The 14,455-nt window shown below is 37.7% G+C and overlaps 1 protein-coding gene across 1 annotated transcript in view; it reads left to right on the top strand.

The window, feature by feature from the left end:
* The window catches only part of PARD3B (par-3 family cell polarity regulator beta), an 852,378-nt gene that overhangs the window by 527,835 nt on the left and 310,088 nt on the right, over window positions 1-14,455 (top strand). The window lies entirely within an intron of this gene.

Here is a 14,455-nt window from a genome sequence, read left to right as displayed (position 1 = left end):
GAAATAAATGAATACATAGTGCAGAAAGAAGAGGCTTGCGAAACTTGTAAGAGTTAGACAGGCTCTTTTTAGAGCACGAAAAAGAAAGTGTGGTGGCCCACTGTTTAGACCACCTAACAGGTGCCCGGTGGAGAGCAGAGTCACCGGTTCCCCTGTTAAATTCATCTTCACCCACACAAGAGAAAGAAGTTCAAATTGGAAAAGCACTTCTCTCAGCAAGTGGGAGACTAGACAGTTTATCTCCGTGTACACAGAAAGGGTTGTGGTTATACGACTATCCCTGATCACTAGAGATCAAGAAGAGCAGGCCTCACACTGGAGGGCAGGAAGCGCATTACCAATTTTCACAAAGATGATGAATTCCAGAAGCAACTGGTAAAACTAGTGATCTCAGTGCTGATCCTTAGAGGATTTCCATGTTTGTACAATGTAAAGAAAAAAAGGGGGGGGGGAGTTATCATCAGCACAAGCACCCTGCATGGGACCTCTGAAGCAATTGACATCTTCTTTCTTTTTTGATAGACTTTTTAGACTGATAAATCAGGGAAATGTTATGAGTACAGTTTACACTGGTCTTTATAAAGGTACTTAATTCATTTTTGATTGAGACATGAGCCAAATTATACACTAAGATACGTAATAGCATTAGAATGCCCTTTCCCAAAATGTGCTGATTAAGGCTCATTGTCACTCTGAAAGGAATTAAATAATATATACTATAAGACTCTAAGTTTGGGTCTTCTCATTATATTCTAATAAAACAACAGAATTTGATGAAGAATAGATATGTATAATTTGGATGCAGGCATGGAAGGCATTGTTCCAAATTTTTAGTAGATGTTGTCTCAGAGAATTGGGTAATATGTTAGACTGACAGAATTAGCATTCAAGTAATTTCCTCTGAAATTGAAGAAGATATAATTTAACAAATAATCGTAGATGCACTCATCTAAGAGGCACTTCTTAGATACTATTTCCAGGCAATATCCTTGGTGACTAAGACAAAGGCTTCACTCTTACTGTGCTTTCATTCCCTTTGGGTAAATTGATGATAAAGTTGTATACAAGTAAATAAATAATAAAATTTCAGATAGAGATGATTTTTCTAAAGCAGAATTCAGATAGAGATGAAGACTAAGGAAAGGTGAACCTCTTTGAGATAGGGTAGTGAGAGATAAAGGCAATGTCCTGAAGTCAGTTTAAAAGAATTGAATTATACAGGTATACAGTTTGAGAGACATGGTATAATTACAATTATTAAAGATGTCTCTGGTTTTTAGCTGCTTGTTGACATGGCCACCCCCAAAGCTAGTTTATGTTACCAGATCAAAGAAGACAACAGTTCCATTATATCCTGGCCTGGTCTATAGTACTGTGTTTAATTATGAGTACAATATTTTAATAGAGACAAAAACAGTGTAGAATGCATCCACATATTGGAGAAAGGCCTAGAAGCCATATCCAATGAAAAACAGTTGAAAGAAATAAAGATGTCTTGCTTGGAAGAAATATGAGTGGAGGCATATGAGAGCTCTCCTTAGATATTTTCACGGCTAATATTGAAAAACTTGGATGTTTAAAATTGAATATGCACCCCAAATATATCAAGTGGTGGTAGCTTCTTCAGATGCTACATCAAGCTTACAAGCTTTGCAGTGTAGGAAGTTAATAGTGATGGACAACTGAAGTCTGGTTTGGGACGTGTTTGGTAGACAAGGAAAAGTAGACATATAAATTAAAACAACCCGTGATGACTGAGAAGCAAAATTCATCAGAATTATGGAAAAGGAACCATTGTGTACTTTTCATTATTAGATAAAGGGTAAATGTTCTTTCTGTTTTTTGTTAGTATATCTTAATGTTTATATAGTTAATATAACTACACAGGTTATAACTCAAGTGGGGTGACTTAGTGAAAACAAGTGAGTTTAGAGAAATTACACATTAAGACTTAGGCTGAATTCTTAGAAAGACATCTCTGGTGAGAAAAGGGAAACCAGTGAGGAAGACCTGGAGGAACTGACTTCACAAATAGTTTACAGCACTGCCATCCAAAGCAGGCCTCTCTGAAAACATTAAAAAATCCAACATTAACAAAACTTAACATATAATTAAATTTTACACAATCATATATTTAAAAGTGAAAATTAATTATAAACTAGTAATAATATTAACTGAATTATAGAGCTATAGATCACTTCTCTATATCTCTAATATAACTAGAGTCTTAGATCTAGCAAAATAATACAGATTTTATTTAAAATCAATTAGAATAACTATTTGGGTTGGAAGCAAAGGCATAAAAATGCCTCTTTATATAAAAGACATGATTCCCTATGAGTCCAAAAGTATATTTTCCTCTTTTTTTTGCATTCCCTAAGAAATATGTTTTCAAGAACTGTACTTTCAAGAGTACCTTCACTTTGTGTTCATTATTACTATTAATAGGAAATTGTACTTTTATACTATTTTCTATGTTTCAGACTTGCCCACCATTCTCATACCTTGAGTAAATGTGACAAATACCTTAACCACAGTTGCTTTCATTTATCTTTTTTTCCTTTTTTATTGAATGTATTGGGGTGACACTGGTTAACAAAATTATACAGGTTTCAGGTGCACAATTCTACAACACATCATCTGTACCCTGTATTGTGTGTTCACCACCCCAAGTCAAGTCTCCTTCCATCACCATTTTCTCATTTGTTAAATGGATGGTTAAGAGGAACAACTCTCTCATATGCTTCCATCCGGAAAAAAATTAGTCTTTGAAGCAAGGACCATCTCTCTTATATAAAAACATGTAACCTGATGCCTAGATTCAGTGTCATTATCAGTAACAGTTGCAGCCATGGAGAGGAAAATGTTAGGAGTATGATTAGAGATGAGCCTCTACCTCTCCTACATTTTTCTTATAATTGGTGTTTGACTTGAATTGTCAATGTGAGAAAATTCTCTTCAACTAAGTGTTGTGAAGTACTGGGGGAAAGTTACTATGGATTTTGTATGTAGATTCTTAATCAATCATGGGGTCACCAATGGTCTCAAATGTTGCCATGCAGCTTTTCACTAGGATCACATTTTCCTCAGCTGGGGCATTGGTCTGTGGAATACATAGATAATTTAAAAACTCAGTGTCTGGAAGAGAAGCCCAAGGTTCTCTTTTCCCATAGGGGACGTAAAGAAAACTGTTTGGAAATGTTTGTAACTGAACCTTAACCAGTGATATATGCCATTAACATTTCCATGCAGATCTTTATTAAATTGGCCTCTGTATATTTAGAGCATTATTTATGCTCTGATGGGAAGTCTTAATCAATAGAGAAAGTGCCTTATCCTTTAGAACTGAAATATTCTGGTTTCCTCTTGAAACTTGAATTAGTACATGGAATGCTTTCTTCTTTTATTGTGTACCTCAAAGGAGGTTCTACCCCTCAGATACTAAGCATTTTAAATAAAGCCAAATATGAACCTTTCCTTCTCACTTGCCTTGGTTTTGTGAACCATTATTCATGTTTACGTGAAATTCTGTGTTTCTTCTTAAAGAACTTTTGTACTAATGCATGAACATCTTCACAAAAATGTGAAGCTAAGGGAGCTATTTAAAGAATAGAACTAAATACTTAAATTCTCCCTTCCAGTATGAACCAGATTCATTTTTGTTGTTTTGAAGTGAAAGTTTCATTAGCTGAAAACATTGTATATATATATATATATAATTAGGTATAATATAATAATAAAATATTATATAAATATATAACATAGCAAATGTATGTTAAATGAAATCATAGTTGTCTCTTCTGAATGGTATTTGGAATGGTTTTTTATTGGAAATACTTTAGGAAGAAATTAATACTACTGTAGGAGGTACAACTACTTCATTTTTAGGTGCAACAGTTACAATTTGCCCTTTAAAAAACAAAACATCTTTAGCTTTCTATAGTTTTATTTTCAAATATACGTATTCATAATTTTATGTTCTAGTTTTTTCCAAAGTGATTGCACTGAACATATATTTTAATGTGGTCCTTTAAGAACAATCTAGCTTAACTATTGTTCTCTGTATCTTTGCTTCTGTATTTTCTACATTATTATTTAATTGTAAAGTTTGCTCTTGAATAAATTTGGCCTGATTTATTTGTCTAATATTACATTTGGCCATAAGAGTTGTTTCCAATTTTTTGGTCTTGGAAATAGCAATTCATTGAGCTTGCTAGGACATAAACCTTTGTAAAAATCATGATTATTTTATCATTATAAATTTCTGTAAGTATAATCCCTTGGCCAAAAGTCATATAAAGATTTAAGGCTTTTGACCACTTCCCTTCCAGAAAGGAAATGTTGCTCTTATCAGTAGTATATGGAAGAAACTGGGTGTCATTTTTTTTCCTCCCAATTCCATATGGTTAAAAGGGTATTTTTATTTTACTTTTAAAATTACTTTTGTGGTTCAACATTTTTCATACATTTATTGACTTTATGTTTTCTATTATGAATCATCTCAGCATTGCCTCTGTAAGGCTGAAAATTTCTAAATTAAATATCATCTTATAAAATGTTATTCTACATTAAAGGTCAAATCTTAACTCTTGCTCATGGGGGAAATATATATATTTTGCTTTTAGTTTCCTAAAGCTAAGTATGATAGCTGCTCCAAAGTACATATGAATTAATAAATTTATGTTTCATTAAATGGTTAGAAAATGTCTAGCTAACTTTGAATGAGAAGCAGAGTCAGAGCTCAGACTTATTTATGATAAAATCTGCTTAATCTAGAATAAGTCAATTAATAATTTAAAATAATTTATTTTTAGTTCTTTATTGAAGCACTAGAATTACTATACTTTATATAGGGTGAAGCAAAAGTAGGTTTACAGTTGTGCTTATGGAAAAAGACATGCAGGTTATGATTATGACAATAGCTTTATTAACTGTTTCACTTACTCACAACTGTAAACCTACTTTTGCCCCACTGTGGACAGCAGGCTGCTTTAGAATCCATTAGTACAAAGGCTAGTGTCACCAGAAATACCTGCCCTGCTCTTACAAGACTGAAAAGGTGTTCAACACTTGAAAATAAAATTTCAGTCTCATGTAAAATTCATCCATCCATCTATCTTCTTTCTTTCTTCTTTTATTAAACAAATATTTATCAAGTGCTTCTTCTGTGCCAGGTACTGTTCTAAGTAATTGAGACTTATCAGTGACAACAGACAGCATAATCTTATTCCTCTTAGGCTACCTAGAGTGGGAATAGTCTCATGAACAAAGTTTGAGAGATTAAGTAATAATAGACTAAGTAAACAAAGACACCAGAAAGATATTCAGTATAACAAACATAAACTACAAATTGTGGAGAGAGGAAACATGACTGGAAAGGCTAATGATTCAATACCCACTTGGCTAGAGTTCATAAGAAATGGTACTAGGAACTCTAGCCAGTGACGGTATTAAAATTAAAATAGAGATCAAATTGGAAATTGACTAATCAAAAGTGATAGTTCCAAGTGAGCTGGGAAAAGCCAATCTACTCTCCACTGATCCAGGAACTAACTGGCATAATCCCCAAGTACTTCAGGACTGTCTTGAAAGAATTGTAAGAGTCTGCAAAGGGTTCAGCTAAAATCCTTAAAAGTAACACAAGATTATACCAAAAAATTGGAAAGCATTAAGCTTGTTTTCTAAGTTTAGAAAAAGTTACTGTAGCACCCAAAATGAATGAAAAATTAGTTACATCAGACATTTCCTATTTCCAGCCTTAATAAATCAGGTAAGTTAATCATCTCTGCGCTTTCTCTGAACTCGGAAAGGCTAGAGGACAATCCAAGTGGCCACGTCCTCTAGCCATAGGCTGATAATGAAGCCAGTAAAATGGGAAAATTCTGAGTTAAAGTTAAACAGCCTTCTTAAATGCAAGATTGTTCATAACCTTCAATGTGTTTATGTACATTGCTGGGCTTTTAAGAGTCTTCGAGATATAATATATGCCATAGACCAGGAACAGAATTGAGAGCTTAGAAGTAAACTTATATGTCTATGGTCAGCTAATTTTCAACAGAGGAGCCAAAAACATACAATGGAAAAAGGAAAGCCTCTTTAATAAATGGTGCTGGGAAAATTGGAAAGCCACATTCGAAAGAATGAAACAAGACTGCTATTTGACACCATATGCAAAAATTAACTTAAAATGGATCAGAGACCAAATATAAGACCTGAAATAATTAAATACATGGAAGAAAACCTAGATCTGAACGCAATTAAATACATAGAAGAAAACTATAGTACTAAACTTATGAACGTTGGTCTCAAAGGAGACTTTATAAATGTAGCCCCAAAGTCAAGGGAAGTAAAAGCAACAATAAGTGAATGAGACTATTTCAAACTAAAAAGCTTCTGCACAGCAAAGGAAACTATCAGCAACAACAACAACAAAGAAACCAACAGAATGGGAAGAGATACTTGCAAATACCTCCAATAAGAGCCTAATATCCAAAATATATAAAGAACTTACACAACTCAACAACAGAAAAACAAACAATCCAATTTTTTAAAAAATGGGGAGAGGACCAGAGCAGACACTTGTCCCAAGAAGACATACAAATGGCCAACAGATGTATGAAAAGATGCTCAACTTCACTAACTATAAGGGAAATGCAAATCAAAACCACAATGAGATATCACCTCACACGGCTTTTATCAATAAGATGAGCAATAACAAGTGCTAGAGAGGATGTGGGGCAAAAGGAACCTTCATACATAGCTGGTGGGAATGTAAATTGATACAGCCACTATGGAACACAGTATGGAGGTTCCTAAAAAAATTAAAAATGAAGCTACTGTATGACTCAGCAATCGCTCTTCGGGGTAGCTAACCAAAAAATTTGAAAGCATTTATTTGTAAAGACACATATCCCCATGTTCAATGCAGCATTATTCACAGTAGCTAAGACATGGAAACAACCCAAGTGTCCTTCAGTGGATGACTGGGTAAAGAAGATGGGGTACATATATACAATGGAATACTACTCAGCCATAAGAAAGAATGAAATACTGCTATTTGGAACAACATGGATGAATTTTGAGAGTATCATGCTAAGCAAAATAAGTCAGCAAAGGACACTCATATGTGGGATATAAAACAAGAAGCAACAAATGAACAAAGGAAAGAAAAACTCATTGACACGGACAAGAGTGTGGTGGTTAGCAGAGGTGCAGAGGGCTTGGGGGAGCTTGAAGAGGGCAAAGAGGGTCAAACACACGGTGATGGGAGGAGACTTTAGTTTGGGTGATGAGCACACAATGCAATATACAGATAATGTGTTATAGAATTGTACACTTCAAACATGTCATCTTATTAACCGATATCACCCCAGTACATTTAATAATAATAACAATAAAAGATATAATATACGCAGCATTTCCCGAACTCATTTGCCCGTAGAAACCCGTGGTACAGGCTACCTCATAGGACCAGTGCTCTGAGGAATGTTCTTGCCAAAGAGATGTGTGTGAGGCTTAAAGGTGATGCGGGAGCAAGGCAGGGTGAGGAAAGGACTGCCACCAAGCTGGGGCACCCCGAGCAATGCTGTGAAATGGGACGCTGCCTCGGAATCTCCAGGGAGAAGCGTCCACACCCCTGAAAAGGTGGGAATGAAGTGCGGGGCGGCATGGAAGCGCAGGGCCGCGGCCGAGCGGGCTGGCTGCGAGCGGCACGCCTCAGGACGGGGAGCGCGCGTATGGCTAAAGGGCCCCTAGCACGGCGCTGCAGGCGGTGGCCAGGAGCCGCGGCCCTTCCTTTCCACGTGGTAGAGGATCACACGCCTCAGCTTGGTTTTCGTGGCAGTGCCGATGCCTGTGAACCCGGAACCAGGAGAGGAAAGAGGGAAGCAGCAGCGGCTGGAACGGCGGCGGCAGCCAACGCTTTGGGGCGCTTGCCGCGTGCCAGGCCTGGGGTCCTGCGCAGCAGCTCTGTTGCCATTCACAGGCGGGGTGATAGGGCTTCGGGAGCCTGACCTGTGTAAGGTGTCGGAGCTGGCAAGCAGCGCAGCCAGGCTTTGAACTCGGGAGCATCTGACGCTGATGCCCGGGCTCCCGGCCATTAGGCCTTTCTGTTTCAAGGGAGTCTTAACTCTGAACGCCGAAGACCCATCCTCTCTCCTGTTTAAGTTTTATCTTTCATTCAGGACCCACTCAAGTCTTGCCTGCCTCAGGGAGCTGTCACTTTTTTTCCAGCTCTTTCTCTGAATTCCTAAAGCAGTTACCGCTGGCATCGCTGCTTTTAGCACAGAATTGCCTGCCTTTTGGGACACCTACTGTGTGAGAAGTGTTTCTCACTGCAATCAGATGAGAAGCTCCTACCGGGGCATGCCTGGCATTTCCTGGGCACCTTCCTCAGCGCTTAAAACATGTAGCTGCTGCGTAAATCCAAGGCGAGTGGTGGGTATGGACAGGGGGACAGCAGTCTGGGTGCGGCCTCGGAAACCTATTGATCTCCGCGTCGATCTGGCTGATCTTACTAAGTAGACAAGTTCCCCTTTCCTACATCAGAAGATCGAAGGAAGAGATTAATAAAAGTGCAAACAAATACTTAAAGGATAAGTGAATAGAAGTGCAAATAAATGTTTGGTTTGAGTAGCAAAATAAAATAGGAATAAAGGTATTTAGGAGGATGTAGAATATCGCACTCCACACTCACATTCACGTACCCACGCTAGTGTTCATTTCAAAGCGTTTGGAGAAGGTTCATAATGATGAACAGACTTAAGGAAAAAGCCAAACGCAGGATATATAGAAGGCTAAGGGCGTTAATACAGAAAAGAGTGAACGCAGTTGTTTAAAGCTTGAAGAAAGAGGCTGTGTGCTTTATTTCCTAAGTGGAGGAATCTATGAATAAATTAGGCAATCACTTGACATAATTGATTTAGATCATGTGAATTCACTGGCACTGCCAGAGGGTTAATTAGATCAGATTGTTTCCTAGTCTTCTATCACTGACACTCTCTTTCCCTTTGTATTAATCTATACCTCACTTTTATTGTTGTTTTGCTTTCATCTCAAGAAGTATATCTTTTTATTTATATTATTTAATTTTAATTAGTATGACTTTTTTATTTTATTTGTAGAGTTAGAATAAGTTGAAGGTATAAATATTTGTCTAAAAATATCTGTGCTTCTTATTTATGAATCCTGTTTTCATTTTCTATTAATGTTTGCAGAAGAATAGTGTAGGCTATGCATAAACCTAGTGCCATGGGAATTCTAGTTAAAACATGCTCCAATTGCTTGCTTTTACCTGCAGCAACATGAAATTGAATTACATTAGTATGGAGCAATTTGATTGCATGTGAGTTGTCCCAAATATTGTGAAGGCTGAATATTCAGAGGTTTTGTTCACCTTGTGTCATATAGTATTAGTTGTCATGACAAATATCCTAAAGTAATACCAAAACAGCCCTGAATCAAAGAACATGAATGACTCAGAATAAATTGAAAATATTCTACATGGTTTAAATACTTGGGACAGGCTCACCCATTACCGCTTCATAATTTCCATACATTTTTATCCATGAAGTAATACTGGTATTTAGGTTTAATCAAAGAGTTTATTGATACAAGTACAATCTACTATAGCCTCATATTCTGGACAACCAAGAATTTTAAAGTGCTCCATCCCATATTCATGTAGCTACTCGATACTGATAGATGTATAAGTTGACTCTTAAATCAACTAAACTAACTAACCCCTTAGACCTAAATTGGTTGCCCTGTAAAACACAGTACTTAAAGGGCTCATCCATGACCAAGCCATAATTTAGAGATGTTATTATATTGAAAATGTGGTCACAAAGTCGTTAAGGGCAAGAATTTCTAAAGACAGCTCAGTCTGATTGTCCACCCCACTGGAAAAAACTGATGATGTGCTTGATCGTTAATGGATTAAGAATATTATATTTGTGAAAGAAGGCAATAGTCTTACACAGGTGTTTAATATATCATTACCACGTACTTTTCTAAGCATGTTTGGTTGAGTTTGAAAATAAAATGCTAGGATATAAGATAAACACTTAGAGAAGTTTATTTGAGTGAAAAGAGAAAAATCTTTTTTTCTTCAGTTGGAGAAGAGATTTGGTATGGATAACATGTAAAACTAAGAAATGATCGTAAGAGTTTACTTTGGATTGCATTGTTTATTTTTTAATCTAACAACATCCTAAAAAGTTAATTGATTTTGAAACAACAACATTCTTAAAGTAGGATTAAGAGATCCTGCTTAAGAGACAGTCCGTATTTTCCACGTGTTTCTTTGTTGTTCAAGAGAATAAAGGAATAATTACAAAATACATGACAAAGAAGTTGCATCTTTAACATATGAAGAGCTCTTATTAATTATTAGAAAATAAATATTTCAATTCAAAATTGGAAAAATATATGATCAGACAATTTACAAAAGAAAAAAAATTCAATATATATGAAATATCTTCAATCTTAAAAGAAATTAAGGAAGTGAAGATATTTTATGGGAAAACATTGGGAAATGTTAAAATATGCATGTACTTGTGTCACAATACATGTTTATTAGGTATTGAAGTTAATACCACTTAACACTCTTTTTATCTTTTATCCAGTAATTCCATTTCAAGGAATTATCCTACAAAAACATCAAAGATTTGATGAAGATTTAAGTGTAAGCGTTTTTCACTATAGTGAACTTAATTTTCCCGCAATTAGAAGGTTGGAGAAATTATAGACTGTTACTCTAATAGGTATAATAGACTATGATGCAACAAATAAAAACCTTCAGATTATTTCATGACATAAAAATGTTAATGATAAAACATCACTTGAAAACACAGAATATACAATTATGTAAGTATATGTACATATGTATAGATGTGTGTGTATACGTATGAAAAGAAATTCAGCACATGTTTACATAGATTTCTTTTAGTGGACGTTGCAGGGACAGTTTTTATCTTATTATTTATTCATTGTATATTTCAAATCTTTTAATACAAATATTAAAAGATTTATTTAATCTTTTATATTTACAATTATAATAAAATCAATTGACCACATTAAAATCATTTTTGAAAAGAATTAAAAAGCAGGTAATCCCGTCCGCAGTAGAAGGAAATGGGGATAGTTAACTACAGGAAGGGTGAAAGAGTGCAGGGTGTCTCGGCTGACTTCCAATCACTGAGGGCTGTCCCCTGAGAGAGAGGCTAAGAGTATTTATGGACGGCTGAGGAGACCTCATTAGCCAGGACTGTGACACATCACATACTTTCTGGCTAGAAAGTAGGTAGGGGGAAGGAGGTTGTTGGTGACATTGGGCCAGCCAGCCTACAGTGTCTGCCATAGCTGCCCTGTAAAGTTGTGAGCCTCTGCTTATGCACAGAGTGCAAAGAGAGTCTCGTGTGATTCAGGCAGAATTTCTGAATTCTATTAGGTCTTAGTCTTTAGCGACTGTTGTTCCAGTCCTATTTTGATAGAATTGTAGGCTCAGTAGAAGAATGGTAAAAGAGGAATTACGTGATTCCCTAGCCATGGTCAAAGTCAACCTTGACCAATCACATTTAGACTGGAGCAGTGGACAGGAGTCAGAGTTGCTTGGGACAATGATGGTGCCATTTTCAAACCACGGACTCTAGTGAAGGCACAACCTGAAGGAAGGAGACACCCAGATGGAACAACAACAAATTACTATTTTTTTTCTTTTTAATGACCCTAAAGCAATGGTTTTAATTTGTATTTTCGTGTCCCAAATTGTTGAAATAATTCCTTTAGTTTTATTAGCAGGCAACGATGTTTTTCTGATAGTCACTATGGGCACATAGCTTAGAATTTATGAGCTTTACAAGGACCTACCAAAGTATCTGAGAAATGAAAAAGACAACTATTGGCTCTAAAGTATGAAAATAAAGCCAGGTATTTTAAATTAATAAATATTTGATTATCCCTGAAATGTAGCCCTATGCCAATTTTATTTATTGTTGCATTTAGAATTCATTGAAAAATACTATTACATTTGAAAACAGTTTGTATTTTGGGATTATTTTTCAGTTCACAAGAATTTCTAGACATGCACAAAGATTGGTAAAAAAAAAAAAAAAAAAATTAGTATCTAGTAAATGAGTAATTCATACCCAAATAATTTTGAATCAATTTCCCCAAATCTCTTTAAACTTTTTATAGCAAGAAACATTAATGTAAGACTTGGGGGATGGAGGAGTAAGGGAGAGCTCTAGGAGGGGATTATGCACCATAGGTACAACCCATTGCTGTTTTTTTTTCCCTTCTTTCATCAGCAGCCTGGCAGGCCGCCAAAGAAATTCCTGGTCAAAGGGAAGGAGATTTAAAAATTGCTGCCTGTGACATCACTTTGGACTCTGAGTCTAACAACTTTCTATTTTTCCTATTAATGTTTTCTATTAGCTCAACCTTGTTCAAGATTGCTAATATACTTCAGTACCTTCTAAAGTAGTGGATATTTAATCCGTGTGTGTAATACCTGTTCTGCAGAAAGGAGCCTGATGTAGCTCATTTAATAGGTCAGTATGAAACACCAGCTCAGCTCAGCAGAGTGTGTGCAGAACCTTGTACATCCACTGAAGTGAATGGGTGTGCTCTGAATTGGAGAGGCGGCCCATAAACCCCGAAGTTAATATCCTCTAATAAACAATGAGTCCGACTGACAACTTTTCAAAATCTATTACACAGTAGTGGCCCTGGTTTTGCACCGTTTGCATATTAAACAGATGATAGTGGATTCTGGGCAGAAATGTAGACAGTATTAAATACTTCAGCTCATGCCAGAAGAGAAATCTTTTGATAGCGCTATTATAGCCAAGAACAGCAGCAGCTATACAATCCCAAGCCAGGAACCACGTGCCAAAATTAATTCGTGCAGGAATAAACTGGGTTGTCGTCTGAATGTGAAGTCCATGAGCTCTAGGGTAATGCACGTGAAAATCCGGGTAGCTCAGGTTACCAGGTCTTGAGGGTTATCATTCAGTTCCGGGCTGGCCAGTTAACTTTATGAGAAGAAACACTGAGTGATTGGAGAGGTGTTCTTACCCAGCCCGCCAGCTCACAAGCACGTGCAGAAGTGCCATGGAGAGAGCAGGAGGGTGTCAGTAACATAAGTCCTGCCCATGACTTGGATTTAGCAGGCTTGCTGTCAGATGTGTAGGCGACACACAGGTAGGTGGGTTATCTAATGCGTGGGGTGACAGAATCGGGATTCCAAAAGATCTGAGCAGGGAGAACTGATGAGCTATAATTCAGAAGATTACACTTAATCAGGATAAATGTAAATTTCTGGTCTCTGGTGCAAAAAAAGAAGCAACTGCCTCTTCTTCTTACTCCCATCCAATTCATGTTTCACGCTGCAGCCTGGGTGATCTTTTTAAAACACAAATCCCATCTTGTCGCTTTCTTGCTGAAAATCCCTTAGCAGCGTCCCCTTGCCCTCGGGATAAATCCGAAACTCACTGTGGGATTTTGATCCTCAGTGACTGGCCCCTTCCTCTCCCCCCCGCCTGGCCTCCCATAGCCTCCCTCTCAGGCCGAGCTGCAGCTGCGTGAAAGATCTTTGGGTTCTGTGGGTGGGCCCTGTTTTGTTTCGCGTTTCCTCTGCCCCAACACTATCTTCACACTTCCCTACATATCTCCAGGTCCCAACTGAAGGTCATCAGGAAGGCCGACCCACAACCTGGGTTTAGTCTCTTCGTTACCTATTTTCAAGGTTCCCTGATAATCCTTCTTTCATTCAACAAACATTTTCTGAGTGTCTACTGTGTGCCAGGCACTGTTCGACCCTGGGGACAAGTTGATGAACAAACAAAGCCCAGGTCTGCGGGGAGCTGATGTTCCAGTGGGGAGGACAGCAGGGAGCCATGAGTGCTCCGCAGAAAAATGAAGGGAGCAGGAGACAGTGACGGAGCCTCGGGGTCAGAAGGCCCCACCGTAGGCCAGGCGGCCGGGGAGGACCTCGCTGAGGATGCGATGGCTGTGGCCGTGTGAAGGAAGGGTGGCAGGGAGCCATGTGGCTGTCTGGGAGAGCACACCGCAGTCAGTGTGGAAGAGCATGTCCCAAAGCCCGAAGAGGAGCGTGCTCTCTGTGCCTGGGGAACTGCATGAGGCCAGAATGGGCGATGGAAGGGTGCTGAGCAAGGGGGAGCTGTGCAGAATGAGCTGGAAGAGGCCCCTGGGGACCAGCTCAGGCTGGGCTTGGAAGCTGTATGTTTTTAGATTTTCCTCTAAATGTGATTGGGAGCTATTAGGAGGCTTTGAGCAAGGGACTGTCATGATTAAGATTTTTTTTTTTTTTAGAGGATTTCACTGGCTTCTGTGTGGAAAATAATCTGTAGGGAATAAGTGCAGAATCCCAAAGTTCAATCCAAGGGATGTCACATCTGTCAAGGGGAGAGCTGCAGGTAGCTGTTTGGGAAGG

The sequence above is a fragment of the Miniopterus natalensis genome, chromosome 8, assembly GCF_054644295.1.
Source record: "Miniopterus natalensis isolate mMinNat1 chromosome 8, mMinNat1.hap1, whole genome shotgun sequence".
Lineage (NCBI taxonomy): Eukaryota > Metazoa > Chordata > Mammalia > Chiroptera > Miniopteridae > Miniopterus > Miniopterus natalensis.
This window is presented reverse-complemented; position numbering and strand designations above follow the sequence as displayed.